Genomic DNA, 10817 nt, shown 5'->3' with positions numbered 1-10817 from the left:
CCTGCTTATTTAACCTCTATGCAGAGTACATCATGAGAAACGCTGGGCTGGAAGAAGCACAAGCTGGAATCAAGATTGCTGGGAGAAATATCAATAACCTCAGATATGTAGATGACATCACCCTTATGGCAGAAAGTGAAGAGGAACTAAAAAGCCTCTTGATGAAAGTGAAAGAGGAGAGTGAAAAAGTTGGCTTAAAGCTCAACATTCAGAAAACAAAGATCATGGCATCTGGTCCCATCAATTCATGGGAAATAGATGGGGAAACAGTGTCAGACTTTATTTTTTGGGGCTCTAAAATCACTGCAGGTGGTGACTGCAGCCATGAAGTTAAAAGACGCTTACATCAACGATAAAATAATGAAATCCTTTCCTGCTTTTTGTGATAAATGGATGGATTTAGACGGTTTCATCCTTTGTGAAAGAAATCATTTAGGGAAAATAAATACCATATGACCTCACATATATGTGGCTTTTAAATTTTTTTTAATATTTTTATTATTATTATTATTATTTTAGTTTACAATATTGTATTGGTTTTGCCATACATCAACATGCATCTGCTACGGATGTACACGTGTTCCCCATCCTGAACCCCCCTGCCACCTCCCTCCCCATACCATCCCTCTGGGTCATCCCAGTGCACCAGCCCTAAGCTTTCTGTATCTTGCATCGAACCTGGACTGATGATTCGTTTCTTATATGATATTATACATGTTTTAATGCCATTCTCCCAAGTCATCCCCCCCTCCCTCTCCCACAGAGTCCAAAGGACTGTTCTATACATCTGTGTCTCTTTTGCTGTCTCGCATACAGGGTTGTCATTATCATATTTCTAAATTCCATATATATGCATTAGTATACTGTATTGGTGTTTTTCTTTCTGGCTTACTTTACTCTGTATAATAAGCTCCAGTTTCATCCACCTCATTAGAACTGATTCAAATGTATTCTTTTTAATGGCTGAGTAATACTCCATTGTGTATATGTACCACAGCTTTCTTATCCATTCATCTGCTGATGGACATCTAGGTTGCTTCCATGTCCTGGCTATTATAAACAGTGCTGCGATGAACATTGAGGTACATGTGTCTCTTTCAATTCTGGTTTCCTCAGTGTGTATGCCCAGCAGTGGGATTGCTGGGTCGTATGGCAGTTCTATTTCCAGTTTTTTAAGGAATCTCCACACTGTTCTCCATAGTGGCTGTACTAGTTTGCATTCCCACCAACAGTGTAAGAGGGTTGCCTTTTCTCCACACCTTCTCCAGCATTTACTGCTTGTAGACTTTTGGATCGCAGCCATTCTGACTGGCGTGAAATGGTACCTCATAGTGGTTTTGATTTGCATTTCTCTGATAATGAGTGATGTTGAGCATCTTTTCATGTGTTTGTTAGCCATCTGTATGTCTTCTTTGGAGAAATGTCTATTTAGTTCTTTGGCCCATTTTTTGATTGGGTCGTTTAGTTTTCTGGAATTGAGCTGTAGGAGTTGCTTGTATATTTTTGAGATTAGTTGTTTGTCAGTTGCTTCATTTGCTATTATTTTCTCCCATTTTGAAGGCTGTCTTTTCACCTGGCTTATAGTTTCTTTTGTTGTGCAGAAGCTTTTAAGTTTAATTAGGTCCCATTTGTTTATTTTTGCTTTTATTTCCAATATTCTGGGAGGTGGGTCATAGAGGATCTTGCTGTGATGTATGTTGGAGAGTGTTTTGCCTATGTTCTCCTCTAAGAGTTTTATAGTTTCTGGTCTTATGTTTAGATCTTTAATCCATTTTGAGTTTATTTTTGTGTATGGTGTTATAAAGTGTTCTAGTTTCTTTCTTTTACAAGTGGTTGACCAGTTTTCCCAGCACCACTCGTTAAAGAGATTGTCTTTTTTCCATTGTATATTTTTGCCTCCTTTGTCAAAGATAAGGTGTCCATATGTGCTTGGATTTATCTCTGGGCTTTCTATTTTGTTCCATTGATCTATATTTCTGTCTTTGTGCCAGTACCATACTGTCTTGATGACTGTGGCTTTGTAGTAGAGCCTGAAGTCAGGCAGGTTGATTCCTCCAGTTCCATTCTTCTTTCTCAAGATAGCTTTGGCTAGTCGAGGTTTTTTGTATTTCCATACAAATTATGAAATTATTTGTTCTAGCTCTGTGAAAAATACCGTTGGTAGCTTGATAGGGATTGCATTGAATCTATAGATTGCTTTGGGTAGTATACTCATTTTCACTATATTGATTCTTCTGATCCATGAACATGGTATATTTCTCCATCTATTAGTGTCCTCTTTCATTTCTTTCATCATTGTTTTATAGTCTTCTATATATAGGTCTTTAGTTTCTTTAGGTAGATATATTCCTAAGTATTTTATTCTTTTCATTGCAATGGTGAATGGAATGGTTTCCTTAAGTTTTCTTTCTATTTTCTCATTATTAGTGTATAAGAATGCAAGGGATTTCTGTGTGCTGATTTTATATCATGCAACTTTACTATATTAATTGATTAGTTCTAGTAATTTTCTGGTGGAGTCTTTAGGGTTTTCTATGTAGAGGATCATGTCATCTGCAAACAGTGAAAGTTTTACTTCTCTTTTCCCATTTGGATTCTTTTTATTTCTTTTTCTGCTCTGATTGCTGTGGCCAAAACTTCCAAAACTATGTTGAATAGTATTGGTGAGAGTGGGCACCTTTGTCTTGTTCCTTAGTTTAGGGGAAATGCTTTCAATTTTTCACCATTGAGGATAATGTTTGCTGTGGGTTTGTCATATATAGCTTTTATTATGTTGAGGTATGTTCCTCCTATTCCTGCTCTCTGGGGAGTTTTTATCATCAATAGATGTTGAATTTTATCAAAGACTTTCTCTGCATCCATTGAGATAATCATATGGCTTTTATTTTTCAATTTGTTAATGTGGTGTATTACATTGATTTGTGGATATTGAAGAATCCTTGCATCCCTGGGATAAAGCCCCCTTGGTCATGGTGTATGATCTTTTTAATGTGTTGCTGGATTCTGATTGATATAATTTTATTAAGGATTTTTGCATCTATGTTCATCAGTGATATTGGCCTGTAGTTTTCTTGTTTTGTGGCATCTTTATCATGTTTTGGTATTAGGGTGATGGTGGCCTCATAGAATGAGTTTGGAAGTTTACCTTCCTCTGCAATTTTCTGGAAGAGTTTGAGTAGGATAGGTGTCAGCTTTTCTCTAAACTTTTGGTAGAATTCAGTTGTGAAGCCATCTGGACCTGGGCTTTTATTTGTTGGAAGATTTCTGATTACAGTTTCAATTTCCGTGCTTGTGATGGGTCTGTTAAGATTTTCTATTTCTTCCTGGTTCAGTTTTGGAAAGTTGTACTTTTCTAAGAATTTATCCATTTCTTTCACGTTGTCCATTTTACTGGCATATAATTGCTGATAGTAGTTTCTTATGATCCTTTGTATTTCTGAGTTGTCTGTTGTGATCTCCCCATTTTCATTTCTAATTTTATTTATTTGATTTTTCTCCCTTTGTTTCTTGATGAGTCTGGCTAATGGTTTGTCAATTTTATTTATCCTTTCAAAGAACCAGCTTTTGGCTTTGTTGATTTTTTCTATGTTCTCTTTTTGTTTCTTTTGCATTTATTTCTGCCCTAATTTTTAAGATTTCTTTTCATCTACTAACCCTGGGGTTCTTCATTTCTTCCTTTTCTAGTTGCTTTAGGTGTGCTGCTGCTGCTAAGTCACTTCCGTGTCCGACTCCGTGAGACCCCATAACATCAGCCCACCAGGCTTCCCCGTCCCTGGGATTCTCCAGGCAAGAACACTGGAGCGGGTTGCCATTTCCTTCTCTGATGCAAGAAAGTGAAAAGTGAAAGTGAAGTCGCTCAGTCGTCTCCGACTCTAGCGACCCCATGGACTGCAGCCCATCAGGCTCCTCTGTCCATGGGATTCTCCAGGCAAAAGTACTGGAGTGGGGTGTGCTTTAGGTGTAGAGTTAGGTTATTTATTTGACTTTTTTCTTGTTTCTTAAGGTATGCCTGTATTGCTATGAACTTTTCCCTTAGCACTGCTTTTACAGTGTCCCATAGGTTTTGGGCTGTTGTGTTTTCATTTTCATTCGTTTCTATGCATATTTTTATTTCTTTTTTTATTTCTTCTGTGATTTGTTGGTTATTCAGCAGCGTGTTGTTCAGCCTCTGTATGTTGCCATTTTAAATATTTTTTCTCCTGTAATTGAGATCTAATCTTACTGCATTTTGGTCAGAAAAGATGTTTGGAATGATTTCAATTTTTTTGAACTTACCAAGGCTAGATTTATGGCCCAGGATGTGATCTATCCTGGAGAAGGTTTCATGTGCACTTGAGAAAAAGGTGAAATTCATTCTTTTGGGGTGAAATGTCCTATAGATATCAATTAGGTCTAACTGGTCTATTGTATCATTTAAAGTTTGTGTTTCTTTTTTAATTTTCTGTTTAGTTGATCTATCCATAGGTGTGAATAGGTGCCGAGGACCAGCCCCGGCTGATCCAGGGTATTCGAAGGGGAGACGGCGTCGGCGACCTATTCAAATGGTAATTAGAGATATAAAGAGTAATAGAATGAGGATAGCTCAGTAGGAAAATTCAGTGGAGAAAAGAGGCTGAGTAGCTTGGTTTACGCGGAAAATCAATATAACCCGTGACACCAGGTTAGCTCTGACCACGGAGGCCACAGGCGCCCTCTCGAATAGCGGAAGGTGCCCCACCTTAGACACCTTCTCGAGTGGGTCTTAGAAGCCCAGGCAAATAAGTGGTCGCAGAGGATATCCACGCTCTAGATGGAGACTTCAGCCAGAAGTTAAGGAGAAGAATGACATGGGGAGACCAAGCATTGGTGAGCAAGGCCCATAGCTTTATTTTCAACAGGGGCTTATACACCCTAAGTTACACATAGAGGATAATAGGGGATGCAAAGTCAGCAGTCTTTGATTCTTATCAAAAACCAGGGTTTCTTTCCTGCAAATTTATCATATACAAATGGTTTAGGTGATTTACATCATCTTCTGGCCAGAAGGCCTATTAACATTTTATGACTCTTGACAAGGACTTATCAACAAAGACTTATTTTCTCTAAGAGTAATTATTTTAAGGTTTGGCGCCATCTTCCAAAGATAAAATTGCATTCCTATAGGGCGGATGTGTAATGTGTTTACAACAAAGAAAAGAATTTATTACCTTAAGGGTCTAAAGTTACTAACACCAAGGCCACTACTTATTTTTTCTACATACCAACTATTAATTAATACATATTCAAGGATACAATTCAGGGGATGTGAAAACTTGGCAACAAGCATTGGCTCATGAATGAAATCCTTTACTAGTTTATTCTGACAGTTTCTAACTCTCTGAGAGGCTCTAAGCTATTTGAATATCTTAAGCTTCCCGTGCCTCTTGAGGCTGGGAGACTGTAAACAATTGTATGCATAGCTGTAGGAGTCCAGGTAAACTTGTCAGGCAAGTTAGAGAGCCATCTGAGGGGTTTGGATTTAAACACTCCTAATTGCCCAGGAACTTTATTAATTGGAGCTGTAAGTTAACTCTTTGACAGAGAGAGCGAGATGGTGGTAGGGGACAGCCCCCAGTAAAGTCAGAGGTGAGAGCACAAAGCAATAAAGTAGGCAGACTCTGGTTTTTTTTTGGGAAAATGCTCGAGAATATCCGGGCGGACTCCTGAGGCTCGATCTCGCCTTTGCGTATGCCGAGCCTCCTTCCTCATGACCTTTGTCACAAGCGGAATGCCTCACCGGCTCCTGGCAAGTAGGGCATTAAAGTCTCCCACTATTATTGTGTTATTGTTAATTTCCCCTTCCATACTTGTTAGCATTTGTCTTACATATTGCAGTGATCCTATGTTGGGTGCATATATATTTATAATTGTTATATCTTCTTCTTGGATTGATCCTTTGATCATTATGTAGTGTCCTTTTCTGTCTCTTTTTACAGCCTTTGTTTTAAAGTCTATTTTATCTGATATGAGTATTGCTACTCCTGCAATCTTTTGATCTCTATTTGCATGGAAAATCTTTTTCCAGCCCTTCACTTTCAGTATGTATGTGTCCCCTGTTTTGAGGTGGGTCTCTTGTAGACAACATATGTAGGGGTCTTGTTTTTGTGTCCATTCAGCCAGTCTTTGTCTTTTGGTTGGGGCATTCAACCCATTTACGTTTAAGGTAATTATTGATAAGTATGATCCCGTTGCCATTTATTTTATTGTCTTGGGTTTGAGTTTATACACCGTTTTTGTGTCTCCTGTCTAGAGAATATCCTTTAGCATTTGTTGGAGAGCTGGTTTGGTCGTGCTGAATTCTCTCAACTTTTGCTTGTCTGTAAAGCTTTTGATTTCTCCTTCATATTTGAATGAGATCCTTGCTGGGTGCAGTAACCTGGGCTGTAGGTTATTTTCTTTCATCACTTTAAGTATGTCTTGCCATTCCCTCCTGGCATGAAGAATTTCTATTGAAAGATCAGCTATTATCCTTATGGGAATTCCCTTGTGTGTTATTTGTTGTTTTTCCGTTGCTGCTTTTAATATTTGTTCTTTGTATTTGATCTTTGTTGATTTGATTAATATGTGTCTTGGGGTGTTTCGCCTTGGGTTTATCCTGTTTGGGACTCTCTGGGTTTCTTGGACTTGGTTGATTATTTCCTTCCCCATTTTAGGGAATTTTTCAACTATTATCTCCTCTAGTATTTTCTCATGGTCTTTCTTTTTGTCTTCTTCTTCTGGGACTCCTATGATTCGAATGTTGTGGCATTTAACACTGTCCTGGAGGGCTCTGAGATTGTCCTCATTTCTTTTAATTCGTTTTTCTTTTTTCCTCTCTGATTCATTTATTTCTACCATTCTATCTTTTATTTCACTAATCCTATCTTCTGCCTCTGTTATTCTACTATTTGTTGCCTCCAGAGTGTTTTTGATCTCATTTATTGTATTATTCATTATATACTGACTCTTTTTTATTTCTTCTAGGTCCTTGTTAAACCTTTCTTCCATTTTCTCAATCCTTACCTCTAGGCTATTTATCTGTGATTCCATTTTGATTTTAAGATTTTGGATCATTTTCACAATCATTATTCAGAATTCTTTATCAGGTAGATTCCCTATCTCTTCCTCTTTTGTTTGGTTTGGTGGGCATTTATCCTGTTCCTTTACCTGATGGGTATTCCTCTGTCTCTTCATCTTGTTTATATTGCTGAGTTTGGGGTGTCCTTTCTGTATTCTGGCAGTTTGTGGAGTTCTCTTTATTATGGAGTTTCCTCACTGTGGGTGGGGTTTTGTCAGTGGCTTGTCAAGGCTTCTTGGTTAGGGAAGCTTGTGTTGGTGTTCTGGTGGGTGGAGCTGTATTTCTTCTCTCTGGAGTGCAATGAAGTGTCTAGTAATGAGTTATGAGATGTCAATGGTTTGGGAGTAACTTTGGGCAGCCTGTATGTTGAAGCTCAGGGCTGTGTTCCTGTGTTGCTGGAGAATTTGTGTGGTATGTCTTGCTCTGGAACTTGTTGGCCCTTGGGTAGTGCTTGGTTTCAGTGTAGGTATGGAGGCATTTGATGAGCTCCTATTGCTTAATGATCCCTGGAGTCAGGTGTTCTATGATGTTCTCAGGATTTGGACTTAAACCTCCTGCTTCTGGTTTTCAGTCTTATTTTTACAGTAGTCTCAAGACTTCTCCTTCTATACAGCACCATTGATAAAACATCTAGGTTAAAGATGAAAAGTTTCTCCACAGTGAGGGACACCCAGAGAGGTTCACAGAGTTACATGGAGAAGAGAAGAGGGAGGAGGGAGTTAGAGGTGACCCAAATGAGATGAGGTGGAATCAAAAGAGGAGAGAGCAAGCTAGCCAGTAATCACTTCCTTATGTGCGCTCCACAGTCTGGACCACTCAGAGATGTTCATGGATTTATACAGAGAAGAGAAGAGGGAGGAAGGAGACAGAGGTGGCCAGGAGAATAAAAGGAGGAAATAAAAAGGAGAGTGACAGATCCAGCCAGTAATCAGTTCCCTAAGTGTCCTCCACCTTCTGGAATATACAGAGATTCAGAGAGTTGGGTAGAGAAGAGAAGGGGGAGGGAGGAGACAGAGGTGACCTAGTGGAGAGAAAGGAGAGTCCAAAGGGGAAGAGAGCAGTCAAGCCAGTAATCTCACTCCCAAGTTAAAATAGGTACTGAAGATTGGGTTCTTAAAGGTACAAAATTGATAACAAATACCAAAAAGTAAAGATTAAAATTCTAGAGTAAAGGTTAGATTTTCAAAAATACAATATTAAAGAAAAGAAGAAGAAGAAGAAAAAACAAAGTCACAAAAGTTATTAAATATATATATATATATATATATATATATGAAGTTTGCTTTAAAAATAGTATTTTTTTTGAAAAGTAATAGTAGGTTATAAAAATGAAAATTAAAGGAGTAATAGAGGACTTAAAATTGAAAAAAAGTTAGGCGCGGCCACTGGAGCCGGTGTATGTATGACAATAACATGTCGGCTCTGCTGCCTGCCATTGTGCCTGCCATCCTGAAGGCCACTGCTGCGGTGAGACTCTCATGGTCTGACCTGAAAGAGACAACTGTGTTCTGTAGAATGTGATTGTTTGCCCAGAAGCACATCTGACTGGAACCTCAAGAAGTGCTAAAATCCCACATGATCTTCCTTCATGGATTGGGAGACACAGGGCATGGATGGGCAGAAGCCTTTGCCAGGATCAGAAGTGCCCACATCAAATACATCTGCCCGCATGCGCCGGTTATGCCTGTAACATTAAATATGAACATGGCCATGCCATCATGGTTTGACATTATTGGGCTTTCGCCAGATTCACTGGAGGATGAAACTGGAATTAAACAGGCAGCAGAAAATGTAAAACCTTTGATAGATCAAGAGGTGAAGAACGGCATTCCTTCTAACAGAATTATTTTGGGAGGATTTTCTCAGGGAGGAGCTTTATCTCTGTACACGGCTCTGACCACACAGCAGAAGCTGGCTGGGGTCACCACTCTCAGCTACTGGCTGCCACTGCAGGCTTTGTTTCCACAGGGCCCTACCAGTGGGGTGAACAGAGAGATTTCTATTCTTCAGTGCCACAGGGACCTGGTTCCTCTAGTCACCCTGATGTTTGGTTCTCTCACTGCTGAGAAGCTGAAGACACTGGTGAATCCAGCCAATGTGACCTTCAGAACCTACGCAGGCATGATGCACAGTTCATGTCAACAGGAAATGATGGACATCAAGCAGTTCATTGATAAGCTCCTACCTCCAGTTGGCTGACGCTGCCAAGAGGCCTTGTGTAGAAGTGCACACCAGCATCGTCCAGTGGAGCACACACTTCTTCCTGTGCCTGACCTTGAAACCTCTAATGTTTGCAGTGTTAAAAGTTTTGCAAATATACACCAATGACACAGACTAAATAAATTTCCTCGTGGGAAATGTATGATCTTTGACATTTATCTATACGTATTTGTATGATATGATCCAGGATACACTAGTATTAAAATAGATGAAGCAGCTAGCTTCTTTCTCCCAAATGTAATTCAGCAAAATCATAAAATACTGCAACCGGACTTTTTTTTACTACATCACTTGAAAATTACTAGTATGCTTAATGAAACCTTGTTCAGGTGTAAATGAGCAGTTAAGACATAAAGGGTTTATACGTGCTGTGACTTAGGACTATGGACACATCCCCAAATTACACAGTCACCATGCAGTATCCATATTTTTATATATGTGTTCTTATATACTTAATGATTATAATATTAAGAATGAGGTGTTATTACATTATTCCTTATAAGAGGGATAATGCTTCTCATTGTCCATAAAGAGTAATATTGCTCTCTAGAATTTATGGCCCTTTTATGTTGGGGACCAGGTTTTTGTTTGCTGAATATAATTTCTGTTCTATTTAATATTCTTTTTTCCTCTCTAGAAATATGTTCTTTCTTCTTTTTATCCTTCATAAAAGACCAAATATTGCCTCCTTGCCATGGACATCTACAGTCAATATATGCTGTAATTTGACATTCTGAATCACAGATGTGGTGGGCTAAAAATGTATTGATACTTATAGAAAGAAACCTGACATCCCTTCAGAGTTTGTACACTACTTCCTAAACTGGAGTTTAGTCCACATTTTGGACCTGCAGACTTACTAGAATCTTCAGTGCAGGTAATGAAAATAATTCTGTGGTTGTATTTTCCTGTAATTAACTGAAAGAATAGTTAGTTCATATTCTAGTATGTTCTGGAATATTTAAAACGGATCTTAAAAACTGCAATCTCTAAGATGATTTGCTCTAAGGTGATTCTCCTCATAGTATAGAATTTACTTATTCTGCACATATGTTTGAAACCGACTGCTGTAGGAAATGAACAATCCTTTCAAAAATTTTGCTTTACTTTTCTCTGCCAACAGACTCATTTAAAATTTCCACTGTAGTTAAATGATCTTTTTTATTTTTTTAATTAAAAAATTTTTTTAAATTTTATTTTATTTTTAAACTTTAAAATATTGTATTAGTTTTGCCAAATATCAAAATGAATCCGCCACAGGTATACCTGTGTTCCCCATCCTGAACCCTCCTCCCTCCTCCCTCCCCATACCCTCCCTCTGGGTCATCCCATTGCACCAGCCCCAAGCATCCAGTATCGTGCATCGAACCTGGACTGGCGACTCGTTTCATACATGATATTATACATGTTTCAATGCTATTCTCCCAAATCATCCCACCCTCTCCCTCTCCCACAGAGTCCATAAGACTGATCTATACATCAGTGTCTCTTTTCTAGATGCCCATCAGCCGATGAATGGATA

At 38.7% G+C, this 10817-nt stretch overlaps 1 pseudogene; it reads left to right on the top strand.

Moving 5' to 3' along the window:
• Positions 1-8626: 8626 nt before the first annotated feature.
• Positions 8627-9704, top strand: LOC139182308 (acyl-protein thioesterase 1 pseudogene; annotated as a pseudogene).
• Positions 9705-10817: the final 1113 nt, after the last annotated feature.

This window comes from Bos indicus, chromosome 3 (assembly GCF_029378745.1).
Source record: "Bos indicus isolate NIAB-ARS_2022 breed Sahiwal x Tharparkar chromosome 3, NIAB-ARS_B.indTharparkar_mat_pri_1.0, whole genome shotgun sequence".
In the NCBI taxonomy this organism is placed as follows: Eukaryota; Metazoa; Chordata; class Mammalia; order Artiodactyla; family Bovidae; genus Bos; species Bos indicus.
This window is presented reverse-complemented; position numbering and strand designations above follow the sequence as displayed.